A 20,589-nucleotide genomic window follows, 5' to 3' on the forward strand; every position below is an offset into this window, starting at 1 on the left:
CTCCTCCGCATCTACATCTCAAACACATCTAGCCTTTCCTCATCTTCCTGTCCCAGTGTCCGTATTTCTGCCCTATAGAGTGCCATACTTCAGACAAAACACTTGCCATTTCTTTTCCCTTAGAACATTGTCTAGTTTGCCACGTAATAATCTCTTCTTTCTATTGATCGCTTCTTTCGCTGTAGCAACGCAAGTTTTCACCAGCAGATAGCATCTCGAGTCTTCAATAATCGTAGTCCCAAGATTTTGAAATGCTCTTATTTGAATAATAATTCCCAGTCTAATCTTAATATCTGGCACTCTTCTTCTTTTGCCGATCACCGTACTCTGTGTTTTTGCTGTATTGATCCTCACCCCGTATTCCACACAACGGTTATTCAGATCTTATTTAACATTTTATTTACAGTTCGTTCACTTTCTGCCACTAATACCGGTGTCAGCAACAAACCCTACAGTTCTATTCTCTTTCCAGTAACAGACACACTTCTTTTTGCATCTTAGACTTTCGCAATAATCTCTTCCAGGTATAAATTGAACAATTAAGGGGAGAGACAACTTTGTGTAGCGCTAGCGTCCCTTCCAATACTGCTTCCTTCAGACATTTCATTTCCAATTCTTATTCTTACTTTGTATTGTAAATATAGGTAATGTACCAACCGTCTCTCTTTCCAGTCTCTTCCTTTCCTCTTCAAAATATCCATCAGCTTGTTCCTTTCCCTCTTGGAAATCCTAACGGTTCTCCCACAATGTACGTATCCAACTTGTCGCACAGCCTTCTATTCAGCTCTCTCAGGAATACTTTAGCTGCGTGAGAAATTAGGCTAATAATCCTTTACTCTTTATATTTTTTTGGTATTTCTTCTTTTCACCAACGTTGCAAGAAAGTCATCAGGCTATTCCACTCTGTCGTATGTCTCATTACAGAGGTATACTGTTTCCTCCCCTCCGATATTTCCCAAACTCTTCAGCACTTCTGCTGGCAAGCAAGTTGTCGATTTCACATGCCTTCTGATTCTTCAACTCATGCAGCACCTTTCCTACTTCTTCCAAGATGCAGTACCGCTTTCCATCTTCCGGTACCTGTTCCTCCTCTTTAAGCTGATTCCACTGGGTATATCATCCATCTCACAGAGCCATTCTACCTATTCTTGCCATCTGCTCAAAACATCCTGTGGTCGTTCAGCTAATGCACCAATCACTCTTTTTATTTTAGTGTTAGTCTTTCTTCATTTACTTTCAAAAATTATATCCCTAGCCAATCTGTACATCATTTCACTCTTTCCCTCTCTCTCCATTTTCTCTATTTTCTCGCATGTATCTTTCATCCGTCTTTCTCTTGCTTTTTCAGATTCTCTTCTTAATTCGTTATTAAGATCCTCGTACCTCTTTTTGCCTTCTTCATTTTCCACATTTTTTTATAGTTTTTCTTCCTTCCACCTTTTTCACCGTGTTTTCCATTATTCATTTTTTCCTGAGTCCTTTGGACACTTTAATTACTAGTACTTCTTTGGCAGAGTCCATGAGTCCTTCTCTCATTTTTATCCATTTGTCATTTACTCATTCTTCATTTCTACCTCTTTCCCATTTTTTCGTATACCTGTTTTTCAGTCCTGAAGCGTTACTTACCTCCTTGAGTATCTCCAAGTTTAATCTACCTTTTGCTTTATCTCGCCACATTTTCTTCAACTTCATTTGTATTGCTAACATTATGAAATTGCAGCCTGAATTTATATCTGCTACTAGGTAAGCTTTTTCATTCTTCAGACACCACACTTCCTGGACCTTTTTTGTATCAGGATGTAATCCGCCTAATACCTTTCTCAATTCAGATTTGAGATCCATGTATAGCGTGTGCTTTTGTTATTTTCAAATAATGTGTCACTCAATACTAGTGAATTTTCTTTGAAGAAGCTGATTAGCCATTTCCCTCTCTTACTTCTTACACCTAACCCAAATTTTCCCACCTTGTCTTCGCCTCTTCCTTCGCCCACCACGGCATTCCAGTCACCCATAACAATTATTCAGGCATTTATACTTTTTTCCTCAATAAATTCTTCAATCTTCTCATAATATTATTCCACCTCCTCATCTCTATGCTGACTGGTCTGCATGTATACCTGTATTAATCCATCTTTCGAACTACCCTGCAGTCGTATCATCATCAATCTTCCATCAATATACTGCACCTTTATTACCTTTTCTTTATTTCCTTTCATAACAGTATTCTTACTTGGTTTTCACATTCTTGATTTCCCCTGTGTAGAAAGGCTTATAATCTCCGTTCTCTCCCCATCTGACTTCACACGTACCAAGCGCATCTAATATGTCCGTTTTCATCTTCTGGTTTGCATTTTCCAGTTTTCCTGCTTGTAGCAGTGTGAGGGCAGTCCACGTTTCATCCTTTTCCTTCCTTCCTTCATTCTCTCCTCCTTCGTTTCATGTATGTATTATCTCAGTGTGTTCCCTTCCCGGAGATCCGAGTGAGGTGAGGCTTTAACTCCGGACTCGTTTACATGGTGGGGCATACCTTGTAATGCTTGGGAAATTAATCTAGTGGTGTCCCCTCCCGTACCACATTGACAATATATTGTTCAGCCTAAAATCAGTCACTCACTAATAGTCAGACGCTGTCTGCAGCCGCCCCTCTGGGGTACTGTTGCTGTTTGTACATTTTTGCTCCCAAAGAGAAATATACACTGACGCGCCAAGGAAACTGTTATAGCCATGAGTATTCAAATACCGAGATATGTAAACTGGCAGAATACGGCGTTGCGGTTGGCAACGCCTGTTAAGACAAGTGTCTGACGCAGTTGTTAGATCGGTTACTGCTGCTACAATGGCAGTTTGAGTTTGAACGTGGTGTTATAGTCGCCTCATAAGCGATGGGTCACATCTACTCCGAGGGAGCGTTGAAGTGGGGATTTCCCCGTATGATCATTTCACGAGTGTACCGTGGATATCAGGAATCCGGTAAAACATCAAATCTCCGACATAGCTGCTGCCGCAGAAAGATCCAGTGAGAACAGGATCAACCACGACTGAGGAGAATCGTTCAATGTGACAGAAGTGCAACCCTTCCGCAGTTTTCTGCGGCTTTCAGTGCTGGGCTATCAACAACTGTCAGCGACCGAACTAATCCACGAAACATCATCGACATGGGCTTTTGGAGCCAAAAGCCCACTCCTGTACCCTTGATGACTGCACGACATAAAGCTTTACGCCTCGCCCGTGAACACAGACACTGGACTGTTGCCTGGTTAGAAGAGTCTCGTTTCTAATTGTATGGAGCAGATGGACGGGTACGAGTATGTAGACAATATCATGAATCCATGGACCCTGCACGTCAGGAGAGGATTGTTCAAGCTGGTGGAGGCTCTATAATGGTGTGGGGCTTGTACAGTTGGATCGATATAGGACCCTGATACCTCTACGACTCTGACAGGTGACAAGTACGTAAGGGTCCTGTCTGACCACCTGCACCGATTCATGTACCTTGTGCATTCCGACGGACTTTGCCAATTCCAGCAGGACAATGCGACACCCCACACGACCAGAATTGTTACAGGGTGGCTCCAGGAACACTCTTCCGAGTTTTAAACACTTCCACTGGCCACCAAACTCCCCAGACATTAACATTATTGAGGATATCTGGGATACCTTGCAAATTGCTGTTCACAAGAGATCTCAACTCCCTTGTATTGCTACTGATTTGTGGACAGCCCTGCAGAATTCATGGTGTCAGTTCCCTCCAGTACTACTTCAGACATTAGTCGAGTCCACGAGACGTCGTGTTGCGATTCTTCTGCGGGCTCGCGGGGGCCCAGTACGGTATTAGGCAGGTGTCCAGTTTCTTTGGCTCTTCAGTGTAGTTCCTCTGCCAGATTCATCGTTCGAAAATACTCTTTCTCATCTGTCGCTGTGTGTATGGTCTTCACCACCACATTGCATTAAATCAGAAACATGATAGGCAACGCTACACGTGTACATATATCGCTAAAAATCTAGTTGGTCTAAAGCACACAGTTGATAAAATTGACACAGTCGATGAAATCCTCGTAGCATCCATGCACATTGGCGGTGAACATGACTCCCAGCTTGCGGCGCAGCATTACGGCGCAGCTGTGTTGTTGACATAGAGGTGGCTGATCCGCTACGACGTTACATGTTTCTCCGTTGGGTTGCGTGTTTGTGTGTGTGTGTGTGTGTGTGTGTGTGTGTGAGAGAGAGAGAGAGAGAGAGAGAGAGAGGAAGAAAGAAAGAAAGAGAGAGAGAGAGAATTTCTAAGGGACCAAACTGCTGAGGTCATTGAACCTTACACTTACACACTACTTTTCTTGTGACTTGGCAAGACAGCAAAGTCACTATGAGAGGAAGCCGAAAGGCACGAGCTTAAGCTCCCGCAGGCTGGCGCGAGGTCTGGAACATTTAAGGGAATTAATAGTAGCAAATAAAGTACGTAGTTGATGTAATACTTAACTTTAATCCACAATCGGTGTACATCGCTCTTGTTTAGACATTATTACACTGAATATAAACTGGTAATGGCGCCTTGCTAGGTCGTAGCAAATGACGTAGCTAAAGGCTATACTAATTATCGTCTCGCAAATGAGAGCGTATTTGTCAGTGTAGCATCGCTAGCAAAGTCGGCTGTACAACTGGGGCGAGTGCTAGTAAGTCTCTGTAGACCTGCCGTGTGGTGGCGCTCGGTCTGCAATCACTGACAGTGGCGACACGCGGGTCCGACGTATACTAACGGACCGCGGCCGATTTAAAGGCTACCACCTAGCAAGTGTGGTGTCTGGCGGTGACACCACAACTTTAACTAACTTATGCTAAGAGCAAAACACGCACCCATTCCCGAGCGCGGACTCGAACCTCTGGCGGGAGGGGCCGCGCAATCCGTGACATGGTGCCTCAAACCGTGTGGCCACTCCGCACGACAGGTGTCGTGTGTAGCACAGGCTAAATGATCACATCCTGTGGTTACAAGTAATGAATAGCAGTACTCCACAAATGAAGGTGGATTTTTCAAAGTTCCCGCTATCACAATTAGGAATGATATCTAAGCATGAATATAAAATTACCATTGGCATATGCTCCACGTAAAATCTATAGCAATTACGTACTGTGTGTTTATTGACACTGAGAAAACAGCAGTAATAATCAAAAATTTTAAAAACTCTTACCTTTAATTTACGAACATGCGTGACAGAGAAAGAAAACAGACTGATTCGAACGCTGATGCTAAACCGGCCAGACTTGGAGGGGTCCAGCGAAGTACATCACCCATGAAAAGGTGGAGGGGTGGGGCGTAGGAAAACATCACGCGGGGCGGCTCTAACTTCAAACATCATCTGATTCAGGTGCAAAGCCTTGCTGTGTGCTAGGTTTCTGTTACAGAGTCAACTGAAATGATATATACTATAAAAGTAATTTAGACTGGTGCAATTAAAGCTATGAATGGGTCGTAATAGTACGTACGTCAATGGGTCATCCAGCTCGAAGAGGATGTCTGCTATCCATGTTGTGCGTCAAGAATTACTGTAAACGGGAGCATTTAAGTAAGCAGCAATAACGAAAATCGAATAACTGTGCTGAGTCCGAGGTCGTCATTTGGTATTTTATCTAAGTGATGAGACAGAATCTGTTATATATGCAGTCCTTGGTGATGTATGATGACCAAGCTTCAAATTAATGCGCTAGACGATGAAATACTAAATGTCTGCCACATGAGATACTCGTTAAGTGTAGGAAGCAAAGTGTACGTTCGTCACATAATGTGACGATTGTATGTGTGATAGGTTACCGACCAATAAGGTTTGGTTCAAATGGTTCAAATTGCTCTGAGCACTATGGGACTCAACTGCTGTGGTCATTAGTCCCCTAGAACTTAGAACTACTTAAACCTAACTAACCTAAGGATATAACACACATCCATGCCCGAGGCAGGATTCGAACCTGCGACCGTAGCAGTCGCACGGTTCCGGACTGCGCGCCTAGAACCGCGAGACCACCGCGGCCGGCCAATAAGGTTTGGGGGTAATGGCATGTTACCTACAGGCTGTTCCACTATAAGCGCTTACATGTCTGTTCACAGACACTTTACTTATAAAACAACCAATCTAGTAAACTACAATCGCCTCCACAGCCTCAAATAAACTTATAATACATCACCAAAACGCTAAGAAAATTCTCATCCGCTGACTTTAACTGGTCATTAAGAAGTTGATCTGGGTATCTTTTTATTTCTGCAAATTTGTGTGTTTTCATACTCCACTGTCAGTATAGTGCTGTGCGACAAGCTTGGGAGAGTCAAGTTCACTGCCGATACTCATTGATCGTGCGAGAATTTTATCACCTGTGTGCAGTTTATCGACTGTGTGCATTTTATCAGCTGTGTGCATTATATCAACTGGATTGTTATCAGGACATGAATGTGTTTAGTGTCTTGCATGCTTTGAATACATCTAATCTAACATGCCAATTTTATTGCACATGCTACACGTTATGTCGAATTTTATATTTTATATAATCGATGAAACTAATTGTACTCTCCCTCCCGCCTTATTATCTTTATGTTTCCCGTTTAGATCAGATGGTGGCTGAAGTGTTGGCAGAAGAGCCAACACTGTTTTGCTAGAGGAGGCCGAAATGCACGCGTTCAATTACACGCTGACTGGCGTGAGGTCTGGAACAGTTAAGGGAATTAATAGTAGCAAATAAAGTACGTAGTTGATATAATACTTAACTTTAATCTACAATTGGAGAACATTGGTCTGACGGTACAGGCATCACAATATATATAGCAAAGGATTATGGCGCCTTGCTAGGTCGTAGCAAATGACGTAGCTGAAGGCTATGCTAACTATCGTCTCGGCTAATGAGAGCGTATTTGTCAGTGAACCTTTCCTAGCTAAGTCGGCTGTACAACTGGGGCGAGTGCTAGTAAGTCTCTCTAGACCTGCCGTGTGGTGGCGCTCGGTCTGCAATCACTGACAGTGGCGACACGCGGGTCCGACGTATACTAATGGACCGCGGCCCATTTAAAGGCTACCACCTAGCAAGTGTGGTGTCTGGCGGTGACACCACAGTGGCAGCATCTTGTTGTACCAGTCATCCCGGACAAATAAAATTGTTTACACGTACGTGTTCAAAAAAATGTTTCAAATGGCTCTGAGCACCACGCGATTTAACTTCTGAGGTTATCAGTCGCCCAGAACTTAGAACCAATTAAACCTAACTAACCTAAGGACATCACAGACATCCATGCCAGAGGCAGGATTCGAACCTGCGACCGTAGCGGTCGCTCGGCTCCAGACTGTAGCGCCTAGAACAGCACGGCCACTCCGGCCGGCTACACGTACGTGTTATTTATTCCCTAAAATGTTATAATTTTCCATTTCTAAATTTCGTGAATTACTATTTCAAGGAGTAATCACAGTTGTATCTTACACAAAAAAGGACAAAAGCTCTCCAACAAGGTCTCCACTCCCCCCCCCCCCCCCTCCTCGTGGTGCTGCATGGGAAACGGTGGCCGCGGCCTCAGCTGCGTGGTGGAATTTCGCTGCGCAAAGCAGATTAACTGCAGCACCACTGCCGCACAGAATTTAACGGATGACAGGCCCTTGTTCTCCAAATGCAGCCTTGGAAAAAGTCAATGAATCTTATGCAGCCACTAGCTTTCACATATTCTGTAACGAAAGAATAATAGGCCGGCTGCAGTGGCCGAGCGGTTCTAGGCGCTACAGTCTGGAACAGCGCTACCCCTACGGTAGCAGGTTCGAATACTGCCTCGGGCATGGATGTGTGTGATGTCCTTAGGTTAGTTAGGTTTAAGTAGTTCTAAGTTCTAGTGGACTGATGACCTCAAAAGTTAAGTCCCACAGTGCTCAGAGCCATTTTTTGAACGAAAGAATATTAGTTACAAATCGAGAACGTCTAAAACTTTGTTCAGATGGAAGGTACCGTTGTTTTTCTCGTGTAATTCTCCATACGTTTCATATGGCACCTTAGCCCCCCCCCCCCCAATTAACAATGAAAATTACCAGCTGCACCAAGATGGCGGAATCCATAATGGCCGCCATGCTGGTAACATACCCTCAAAGAATTTGCCCCTTTGCCATTTCATCGTACTTGGGTTTCTGTTCATCCACCTGTTGCTTGGCGGTTTTTAAGGAGGGTGATGCCAGAGCTATGAAGCACCTATAGTTCTGGCGTAGCGCTCTCTCCCTAACACTCGAAAATGGCAACGCTGAGTGCCCACAGTTGCCTACTTCCAGCGCCAGTAGGGCGTCAGTAGCGGGACGGTGTACAGATTTTCGTGTAGTTCTCGTTTTCCATCCCTTATTGCGTTATTACACTGAAGCTCCAAAGAAACTGGTATAGGAATGCGTATTCATATACAGAAACATGTAAAATGGCAGAGTACGACGCTGTGGTTGGCACACCTACATAAGTCAACAAGTGTCTAACGCAGTTGTTAGATCGGTTACTGCTGCTATAATGGCAGGTTATCAAGATTCAAGTGAGTTTGAACGTGGTGTAATAGTCGGCGCACAGGTGACGAGACATATCTCCTCCGAGGTAACGATTAAGTGGGGATTTTCCCATGCGACCATTTTACGAGTGAACGATGAATATCATGAATCCGGTAAAACATCAAATCTCCGACATCGCTGCGGCCGGATAAAGATCTTGCAAGAACGGGAACAACGACGCCTGAACAGAATGGTTCAACGTAACAGAAGTGCAACCCTTCCGCAAATTGCTGCCGATTTCAATGCTGGGCCATCAACAACTGTAAGCGTGCGAACCATTCAGCGTAACATAATCGACATGGGCTTTCGGAGGCGAAGGCCCACTCGTGTGCTGTTGATGACTGCACGACATAAAGCTTTACGCCTCGCCTGGGCCCATCAACACCAACACTGGACTCTTGACGACTGGAAACATGTTGCCTGGTCGGAGGAGTCTCGTTTCAAATTGTATCGAGAGGATGGGCGTGTAGGGATATGGAGACAACCTCATGAATCCACGGAACAGGGGACTGTTGAAGCTGATGGAGGCTCTGTAATGGTGTGGGGTGTGTGCAGCTGGAGTGATATGGGAGTCCTGATATGTCTAGATATGACTCTGACAGGTGACACGTACGTTAGCATCCTGTCTAATCACTTGCATCCATTCACGTCCATTGTGCATTCTAACAGACTTGGGGGATTCCAGCAGGTCAATGCGGCACGACACGCGTCCATAATTGCTACAGGGTCGTTCCAGGAACACTCTTCTGAGTTTAAACACTTCCTCTGGCCACCAAACTCCCCAGACGTGAACATTATTGAGCATATCTGGAATGTCTCGCAACGTGTTGTTCAAAAGAGATCTCCACCCGGTCGTACTCTTACGGATTTATGGACAACCCTGCAGGATTCATGGTTTCAGTTCTCTCCATAATTACTTCAGATATCTGTCGAGTCCACATCGTGTTGCAGCACTTGTGCGCGCTCTCGGGGGTCCTACACGATGTTAGGCACGTGAACCACTTTCTTTGGCTCTTCAGTGCAATTTCAATAGTTTGACCCGAATTAAAGAATATTTTGTGGTATGATTTGTGCAATTTATTTAGTGAGTGGAAGTGCTCGCGTAAGTTGAAAATGAAAAGGCAGGAAAAAAGAGAGATTTCCCTGGCACAGTGGGGCGCGAGTTTACAAAGAACTCCAACAGAACGCACTTTGATATCAGGAAGAATGCGGCTGAAAACGGCGACCAAGTTTCGGCGGCAGAGCGAATTCCTAATCCACAATGTTTATAAATACTTTAAAGCATCATGCAAGCAATGTTGGTGAATCGTTGACATCTACATACACTTTCGTTAGGAAAAACTGCGAAAGGCAGCAATACTCAATAGCGATGATATCAAGAAACGCAGTGATATGTCACCGAAAAAAAGTACCATTGTAAGAAAAGACCCCGCTAACATACAGGCTGTTTGCATTGCAGCTTGTGGCGTTGGTTTAAGAACACAGAGCGACTGTCGAGAGGGAAAATCCCAAACATCCGATTCTTCCATAAAAATATATTAAAGTAGACAATTCTTCAACCAAACTAAACGACTTTGATAAGGGATTCGTCTTATGGACAACATATGAATTCTACAACTATGGCGAATACCCAGCATCAGCAACATTCACAAGAAAGTTAACTGAAAAAATAAATTTTATAGGATCTATTAGGTCGGCGAGACGCATATTAAACGAAAGACACTGATGAACAAGGAGGTGATGATTTTGATGAACTGGAAGTTTGGCATGAGCATTATGGTGAAACCAAAGTGAAATAACGGCCAGACGTCGTGGCGTTGGGCAGTCACCGCTGAGTACTGTTGTCGGACGTCGTAGGCTGGGCAGACTGGTAAAACAGGACAGGCGACGAACTGTGGTGGAACTAACATCAGACTTTAACGCTGCACGTATTACAAGTGTGTCTGAACACACAGTGCACCGAACATTCCTAACGATTGGCCTACGCAGCTGACGACCCAGGCATGTGCCAATGTTAACACTGTGATATCGGCAACCGCGACTCAGATGGGCACGTGACCATCGGTAATGGACGTTGGCGCAGTGGCAGAACATTGCATGGCCTGATGAAGGCGAATACCTTCTTCATCATGTCGATGGGATGCCGCGAATCCGTCGTCTTCTAGGTGAACAGTTCCTTCACACCTGTACTGTGGGACGCAGGAAAGCTGTCGCTAGTTCCATTATGTTCTGGGGAACATTCACGTGGAAATTCATGGGTCCAGTGGAGTTCGTTCAAGGCACAGTGACGGCCAAGAAGTATCATACACTGGTTGCACACCATGCACACCCATTCATTACGGTCATGTTTCCCAATGACAGTGGCATTTTTCAACAAGATAATGCGCCATGTCATAAGGCCAGGAGTGTAATGGAGTGGTTCGAGGAACACAGTGGTGAGTTCCAGTTGGGGTCCTGACCCGCAGATCGTTAGATCTGAATCTAGTCGAACACATCTGGAAAGTGATTGAACGTGGCGCCAGAGCTCATCCTCCCCATCATCGTAATTTACGGGAATTAGGTGACTCACGTGTGCAGATGTCATGCCACTTCCCTCCAGCGACCTACCAAGACCTCATTGCTTCCATACCACGACGCGTCGCCGCTGTGCCCCGTGCCAAAAGTGGACATACCGGCTGTTAGTTAAGTGGTAGTAATGGTGTGCCTGATAAATAATGCAGGATTTAAATGCAAGCGTAAGAATGTCGGTAGGCAATTTTTAATTGAACACAACAACATAGTGGTCTCCGAAATTAAATTTTTGCGAACGATGAATTCGCTGTGCACTTAAAGTGACATTTGATCTGCAGGGTGCTTGACACTTCATGTTACACACTACTAGAGGTTGTAGAGGAGACTTAGTAGATAAGTTCAGTAGGGGAGAGGTTTTTGACAGTATCGAAGATGAACAAGTGCTCATAGCTCTTAAGATACGCATTTTAGAGCCCATGTTTACTGGATATTTTTTCCTTTTTCCTTGTTTTGGCCCATACTATAACCTCTGAAATATGCCTACCCTACAATCTTAGCAATAACAGTGCCGGTACATGTAGTACACTGTCAGAGAAACCAGAACGATTTTCGTTTGTAACTTTCGACTCGTTCGTTTCCGGTAGATGGTCCCCTAGCTCAGCTTGATGCATGTAGAACTCTCCATCATCCTAGAAAGTTGGTAATCCATCGAATACATTTACAGGTGACGGCGTCTATAGCTTTGATGCTCCGTAGCGTCGTTCTATGACGTTTCTGGACGTGGGTTCCTATGTAAAACTGGATCTGGTAAATCCTATCTACGACATCTAGAAGTATGTAACATGAATTGTGAAACACCCTGTATATTCCATTTGTATGAAACTTGGGTAACTCAGTACCACTCAGTAAAGTATCTCTGGCAGAATTCGATACAAACTGGAAGCAAAGCTGCGTCCCATGCAGCGTTTTACGTTTCGTTTCGTGCGACTTCCACGTCTTGGGAGGTGAATGCTAGGTTACAAGGTAGAGTGAAAAAAGAAATCGTGCTGGGATTCGATCCTACAACCCTTCGGCTCGTAGCCAGACGCTTTAGCACATTTTCTTTAAAAAAAAGAAAAAGTCCCTGGTTCTACCAACAACAGTACGTGGATCCCCCATATGAGCTTCTGTCGCGCTGACCCTTCCCTTCCAACTAATTCTCTAAAATTGCAAGTTAAACTTGCTACTCAAAAAGGAATAAAACAAAAACTGGAGTTATTCTTACATGGTATCACCACTTACACTTACCAAAATAAGACAAATACTTTTTCCCTTTTCAGACGTTGCCAGCTACTACATTTTTTGAAAAGATCAACATTGCCACAAAAATGAGATAAACTGTGAAAAAATATACCTCAAAAGGGGCCACGATTAGAATGCTACGAGGGCTGGCTACCTCAACCGATACCGTGACGACGAAGCATGAGGTTCAGCATGCTGGTGAATAAGTCGCGACACTGCGGCAGGAACAAACACTTCCAAAACGCAGTGGCCACATATTGCTGGGGGGCAAGTGGGTCCATGTCGCCCCCATCATTCAAAATGTAATGAACGTAGTGGCCCAACAGCGATGCAGTCGTATTTGAATTTGCCCTCGGAAGAGTCTGGATACAGCAGGATATCAGTCGAAATGGCAGTCTCATCAGATCGAGTCAGATACGCTAATTGCTTTTTAAGCCAGTGACATTTCACTTCGTGACCATGACAGGCAAATCTATGTTGTAGCGTGTATACGGCGCGACAGCTACTGCATTAGTCCGTGACACTAAGACACGTACGAAATAGGCGCTATTGATGGGTGACAGGTTGTGTACCACCTAATACAACAGAAAAGTTAACATGAAACCACAGCGTCTTCCAAGAACTTTGCGGTGATGCCTTTTCAACAGGCGCCGTATAGTTAATCCCTTCGTGACGCATTAACAAAAATGTGGTGGTGAGATGCTGCCCCTGTAATCAGCCCCCTAATAACTGACAGTAATATAAAATTCATAATGTTTTAACTGGAATTCAATCGAGCAACATCGACAGGCGCTTAAAGATCGCCAGGCCTCAGACAGTAAAATAAACTAGTTTTGAACGTGCGAATTGCTTGAGGGATAGTCAGCACTGTTGGCCACACTGATAACACAGACGCTTTTCATTGAATAACGGTAAGTCCGAATCCACGAGGAAATGCGCACGCCCAGCCACCTCATATCGCAATGGAAAGATGTGATGCTTCCATAAATAACGACTAGACAGTACTTTAGTTTCCTAGCCATCATGGTGTGAAGCAGAGAGATCTGAGCGATGTGATATGCTTTGCCAAAAATGTTGGTATCGAGGATCTGAATTTTCTGAAGCAGATTAAGGGAACCCCGTTCAATTTCCAAGAAAGCACCTTACATCTTCCAGTTAAGTGTAGCCATTTGGAGTAGAGATTGCTCAATTATGGCTCTCGAAGATCGATTACTGTTGCCCTCGAAATGACAGCATTCTCAAAACCCCGTAATTTCATCATCCAGCATTTGCCTTCATTGATTCGGATACTAGATACAAGGGAAATGGCATCCAACATAGTCCAGACCAACGAATTTTCAGCAGCAGAACAGAGTAACTCAATTAGATCCTCCACGTATGCATCGGGATCGTCACGCCCATGAAATTCCATACTCGTAACGGAGCGACGATCCTTGGAAAAAGGAGCACAAGTGATATAACAAACAACGACAGTGGAGACGTGCTCCCATAAGGAAAATACCTATCGATATTGCTTGAGGGTGTCAGTTGGCCATTGACAGCTACAGAAACTTGGATACCCGTAGACAAATTAGACAAGACGCTGTGCACGTCAGTTGTAAACCATCGGTCTCCAGTACATCTACATCTACATCTACATGACTACTCTGCAATTCACATTTAAGTGCTTGGCAGAGGGTTCGTCGAACCACAATCATACTATCTTTCTACCATTCCACTCCCGAACAGCGCACGGGAAAAACGAACACCTAAACCTTTCTGTTCGAGATCTGATTTCTCTTATTTTATTTTGATGATCATTCCTACCTATGTAGGTTGGGCTCGACAAAATATTTTCGCATTCGGAAGAGAAAGTTGGTGACTGAAATTTCGTAAATAGATCACGCCGCGACGAAAAACGTCTTTGCTGTAATGACTTCCATCCCAATTCGCGTATCATATCTGCCACACTCTCTCCCCTACTACATGATAATACAAAACGAGCTGCCCTTTTTTGCACCCTTTCGATGTCCTCCGTCAATCCCACCTGGTAAGGATCCCACACCGCGCAGCAATATTCTAACAGAGGACGAACGAGTGTAGTGTAAGCTGTCTCTTTAGTGGACTTGTTGCATCTTCTAACAAGGGAACCTCCCCATCGCAGCCCCCTCAGATTTAGTTATAAGTGGGCACAGTGGATAGGCCTTGAAAAACTGAACACAGACCAATCGAGAAAACAGGAAGAAGTTGTGTGGAACTATGAAAAAATAAGCAAAATATACAAACTAAGTAGTCCATGCGAACATAGGCAACATCAAGGATAATTTCAGTTCAGGAGCGCCGTGGTCCCGTGGTTAGCGTGAGAAATTGCGGAACGAGAGGTCCATGGTTCAAGTCTCCCCTCGAGTGAGATATTTACTTTCTTTATTTTCGCATAGTTGTGATCTGTCCGTTCGTTTATTGACGTCTCTGTTCACTGTAATAAGTTTAGTGTCTCTGTTTTGCGACCGCACCGCAAAACCGTGCGATTAGTAGACGAAAGGACGTGCCTCTCCAATGGAAACCGAAAACATTTGATCGCAAGGTCATAGGTCAACCGATTCCTCCACAGGAAAACACGTCTGATACATTCTATACGGCACTGGTGACGGCATGTGCGTCACATGACAGGAATATGTTGTCGACCCACCTAACTTGTACACTTGGCGAATGGGTAAAAACATTCTTCTACGTTGCCCGATTTAGGTTTTCTTGTGGATGTGATAATTACTCCCAAAAAGTGATGAAAACATGAGTTTGTCACATAAACTGCAACAAATGAATACAACAGTTTCACAGTCACTCGCTTTTCTCTGTGCTCTGTCAAAACGTATGTTTTTAACGTTTTCAAATTTTTCCGTGTGTAGACCGTCAAATCCTGCCTATGTCCAAGCAAATCTGAACATGTCCTGGAATTTTGGAGAGCGAAGTTGATTATGTATGAGTGCCTGAACTTTGATAATTGTCTGAAAATAAACAATTAAACTTTTCGCTCGAACGGAGACTTGAACCTAGGCCCTCTCGTTCCGTAGCTGCTCACGCTAACCACGGGACCACAGCGCTCCTGCGTTCAGTTTATCCTTGATGTTGCCTATCTTGCACATGGACTACTCAGTTTGCATATTTTGTTTGTTGTTTCATAGTTCCACACAACTTCTTCCTGTTTTCTCGATTGATCTGTGTTCAGTTTTTCAAGGCCTATCCACTGTGCCAACTTATAACTAAATCTGAGGGGGGTGCGATGGGGAGGTTCCCTTGTAAGTGTCCTGCCAATGAAACGTAACCTTTGGCTCGCCTTCCCCACGATATTATCTATGTGGTCTTTCCAACCGAAGTTGTTCGTAATTTTAACACCCTGGTACTTAGTTGAATTGACAGCCTTGAGAATTGTACTATTTATCGACTAATCGAATTCCAACGGATTTCTTTTGGAACTCACGTGGATCACCTCACACTTTTCGTTATTTAGCGTCAACTGCCACCTGCCACACCATACAGCAATCTTTTCTAAATCGTTTTGCTACTGATACAGGTCTTCGGATGACCTTACTAGACGGTAAATTACAGCCTCATCTGCGAACAACCTAAGAGAACTGCTCAGATTGCCACCCAGGTCATTTATACCTTCAGAAGGAAGCCATGGCTGGTCTCGTCGAACGCCTTGTCAAAAACCAAAAAGGCAGAGCATTAGGTACAGAAGTAACAGTGGCCACAAGTATGACACCTAGAATTTCAGCTACTCCAGTCAGAACTGTACGACCAGGAATACATCTTTGATGGCCTGCAACAACTTTCTCCAGCAACCCAGACAGCCGACTATTCACCGCCCTCGCCACGGGCTAATAATCAAAATCTAAGTAATCAGGTGAAATTTATCAATTCCTGCCTGAGGAGAACTCCTAGGAACTAACACGACTTTGCTAACTTCAAACGAGATGTGCACTAATCCCTCTCTCAACAATTCGGTCAGAAACAGTGTGAAAGTAGTACCCAACAAACGACAAAAGCGTACATAAATCTTCCTAGGCAGACCATCCAATCCTAGCGATTTACCAAAAGGCGATCTGACAACAGGGTTATAGACGTCGCGCATCTAAACTCGCAGGATTATGAGTAAGTGCATGTCCAGGAACCAGAGCTCGAACAAAGAAATCGGATGACATAGTGACAGGGATGGGTACCTCATACAGGCCACATAGAATTGATGTAGAGCATACAATGTGTCTTTCGGTGCCACCACAACATTGCCATCCTTGGTCTTGAGAGAAAGGAGACATGATGTCGAATCAGATTATGTAGAGTAGTCAGTTCATCCACTACCATAGAACGTGGTTTGGATCACATCCTTAACCCTTCTATTTGGTGTTGGTTCAACCATAACAACTGCGCCTTTACATTCTTGATGTCTGCAGTCAATGGGGAGCCTGACGAGTAATTTCGTAGACGCTACGAAAGAGAAAATAGTAAAATTCTTGTATCCTCCAAAATTCTTGCGCTCTATCAGCGCAGCATCGTATCAACATTTATCGAAGCCTCCGCTTTTCCAGTTGAATCCACCGTTATGTTAGATGCCCGTGGATTGCTAACCATGGAGAGTGAAATGAGACGGCAGGACGACAGTGGAGTTGTTCAATTAACTTCTTTATTCCAGACTTTGGACGCAGTGCATTATGAACAGCTTGGTGGAGGCATCCAACTGCTCTTATGTGAAACAATAGACGTCTGGCATTGCTGAACCGCACAAGAGTAGGGCCGAGTGTGGCATCACTCGGATGCTGTGTCAGCGACGTCCCTGGCTGCGACCAGTGAACGGGTGGCCCCTGTTCTGGCGGATGCTCTCTTCTGAGCCACGAGAGGCTGGTTGAACAGCAGACTTCATGCTGCATTCCAGGATGTCGCTCCGTGTGTCACAGGCTTGTGGTGTAGGTTGTGATACTGAGACGAGAACATTTTAATACTTATAGGCTGGGTACTTATAGGCTACAGACTATGTTGGTTTGGTTCTTAGGGCATGTACTCTAAACACTTCACCGTGGTGGCAAGTGAGGAAGGGCTTCTACCTTTCTGCTAGTATATTGCAGTGTCAGCTGTTGTTATACCACATCCAGTTGGTGCTGCTTCGCAATGCCTGTCAGCTGTCTTTTTCTCCGCTACGCAAAACACTCTTGCCTGTCTGCATGTGGCTCTGTTGCAACTCATTTCCGCTCTGGCCTACTTTATGACCAAATACGATCGATATGTTACATTTCCTTTTTATCAAGACCCGCTCCCTTGTTCCGACCAAACTAGATTATCCTTTTCACTAGAGTTCCTGGTGACCAGTCCTTCTGTCTCGCCTCCTAAGAATTATTCTAACAATTGGTTTCCTTACCCTATCACTTATTCTTACACTTTTCTGCAGGGCCCCTTGCCCTTGCCCAAGATGGAACTTGTTTCATTAGTAGACTTCATACACAGTAACTTCTAACTCTCTATTCAAAACACACAGGCTAAATGAAGCAGTTATCCTCAATACTAACCCCTTCTCCGTTCATCTTCCTTCTGCTGCTTTCACACTCAGGGTATTCAATCCATTGGAGTCTGAACGGTGCCTGCGGTACGAACTCAGTCTTGTGCTTGATCTTCTACTCACCATACAAGGACTATGCTCAGAAGAATAAGTAAGGCTCCAGTTATTGATATGACAATAATCAATGTTGTCTCTTTCTGGTCTTGATTTTCCCGATATAAAGATTTCCAGAGACTCTCGACCCTCCTGCTGGTTCAGAGGCACGTTTATTGACTGCATTAATACCGGCTCTAGAGTTTGATAGTAAGCTGGTTAGATTCGCGGCAGGTACCACTTCGATGGGCTCCTCTGGCCAATACCAACGAGGCTGCGAAACATGCAGGTGAGTTATCCCTGACATGGCGGCGGGCAGACGGAAAATAGGGCCCATTATCTCACACGTTGTTCCACTTAATAACAAACCACTCCCTTTTAGTTCTAGCCTCTTTGCTGACTTAAACTTTCCGCGGTCGAAACAACTAGCCAATTCTACCATCTTGCCGAAGGTACAGTAAAACCAAAGCGCGCCGACCCACTGTAAGTACAATTCTGGCTCGATAACTTCTTTATTCAATTCTCTAACCTGATTTTGTCTCATTACCAATTTCACAGCCCCTATTATTACCGTATTCGGACAAACTCCGATTTCCCCTCGGTAGCATTTTTGTAACTTTGCCTCCCCCGTGTTTCTACATATCTTCTCTTGTCTTTTACAATTAGTAATAGTCGGTGCGTTTTTACTCTTACAGATTTGTTTAATGTCCCTTACTTGACAGGATACGGATGAACTATGTAGTACTCGTAATATGTTTCTTTTCTCTGCTACTGGTATAGAAACGGAAATGTAAACTGTCGCTCCATCAGTTCTCACCAATACTGTGGCTATCTTAAAATGAAAAGTAAGTTGTTGTGCTCGGGTTCTAAAACCAATCCCAACTCCGGCAATAGTTCCTACTGTACTACTTTCCTTAGACCCTCTACGTACTACTCTGGTGACAATAACTTCACCCCTGGACGACCTCTTAGAGCCTGCTGCATAACTTCATGTAGTTGTGCTACTTTCCCTCGTGCTTCGCAAACATTATCTTCTACGGACTGCAACCATTTTGTCATGACTACTTCCCTATCTAAAACTTCGATTTGTAGTTCCCTGATATTCTGCTTATCTGAGTGTTCAAAAATGGGTCAAATGGCTCTGAGCACTATGGGACTCAACTGCTGAGGTCATTAGTCCCCTAGAACTTAGAACTAGTTAAACCTAACTAACCTAAGGACATCACAAACATCCATGCCCGAGGCAGGATTCGAACCTGCGACCGTAGCGGTCTTGCGGTTCCAGACTGCAGCGCCTTTAACCGCACGGCCACTTCGGCCGGCTATCTGAGTGTTCTGTAGCTCTGGTATACAGCATTACTTCTCCAGTCAGTAGTCGTAGCAGTCATTTATTATTCAATACGTCTTTCTCTAAACCTGTAATCTGCGTAGTGTGCCAGTCACTCACGGCTTTGTCCCCTTTTGCCTACTGCTTAACCTCTTCTATGGTGTCTTCACCCTTCAAATGTCTTCCTCATCAGTAGTGCAAAATATCGTTGTCATAAACCAATCTTCAACCTCGATCCAATCCCTCTTCCTTCACGTATGCAGAATAACTCCCTGTACGTGGCTATCTCATTCTTTAATTTTTAGTGCACACCAGGTATTCTCTTACGTACACCAGCACTTCCTTTGCGTATATTGTGCCTTTTCGTTTGCTGACTGAATCTGTCGAATGTTTCTTCCAATCTTCTCACCTTGTTACACGTATCCCATGCATTGAATACCACCTGTATCATCCAGCGATGACTGGTGACCACTACATCATCCTGGTTGGCGAACAAAACACTTCCTTCCAGGTACTGGTTCCGTAACGCTACCACCCCGACGAAGATCAGTAGTCCCGCTAGAAACCGCATTCTTTCGCCTTCTCTGGACCTCACCTATAGGCAGGAACAGCTATTACTTTCCTCTCCTTCGAATTCATTGATGCTTCGCATCTGCTCATTCTAATTACACTAAATCTGCAAGTAACCTCTTGTTGATGTTGTGGTCTTCAATCCTGAGATTGGTTTGATGCAGCTCTCCATGCTACCCTATCCTGTGCAAGCTTCTTCATCTCCCAGTACCTACTGCAATCTACATCCTTCTGAATCTGTTATGTGTATTCGTCTCTTGGTTTCCCTCTACGATATGTACCCTCCACGCTTCCCTCCAATACTACATTGGTGATCCCTTGATGCCTCAGAACATGTCCTACCAACCGATCCCTTCTTCTAGTCAAGTTGTGCCACAAACTTCTCTTCTCCCCAATCCTATTCAATACCTTCTCATTAGTTATATTATCTACCCATCTAATCTTCAGCATTCTTCTGTATCACCACATTTCGAAAGCTTCTATTCTCTTCTTGTCAAAACTATTTATCGTCCATGTTTCACTTCCATACATGGCTACGCTCCATACAAATACTTTCAGAAACGACTTCCTGATACTTAAATCTATACTCGATGTTAACAAATTTCTCTTCTTCAGAAACGCTTTCCTTGCCATTGTCAGTCTACATTTTGTATCCTCTCTACTTCGACCATCATCAGTTATTTTGCTCCCCAAATAGCAAAACTCCTTTACTACTTTAAGTGTTCAAAATGGCTCTGAGCACT

The 20,589-nt window shown here is 44.3% G+C and overlaps 1 protein-coding gene across 1 annotated transcript in view; it reads left to right on the top strand.

The window, feature by feature from the left end:
* The window catches only part of LOC126484713 (cytochrome P450 6k1-like), a 148,393-nt gene that overhangs the window by 56,086 nt on the left and 71,718 nt on the right, over positions 1-20,589 (top strand). The window lies entirely within an intron of this gene.

This window comes from Schistocerca serialis, chromosome 6 (assembly GCF_023864345.2).
Source record: "Schistocerca serialis cubense isolate TAMUIC-IGC-003099 chromosome 6, iqSchSeri2.2, whole genome shotgun sequence".
NCBI classification, from domain to species: domain Eukaryota; kingdom Metazoa; phylum Arthropoda; class Insecta; order Orthoptera; family Acrididae; genus Schistocerca; species Schistocerca serialis.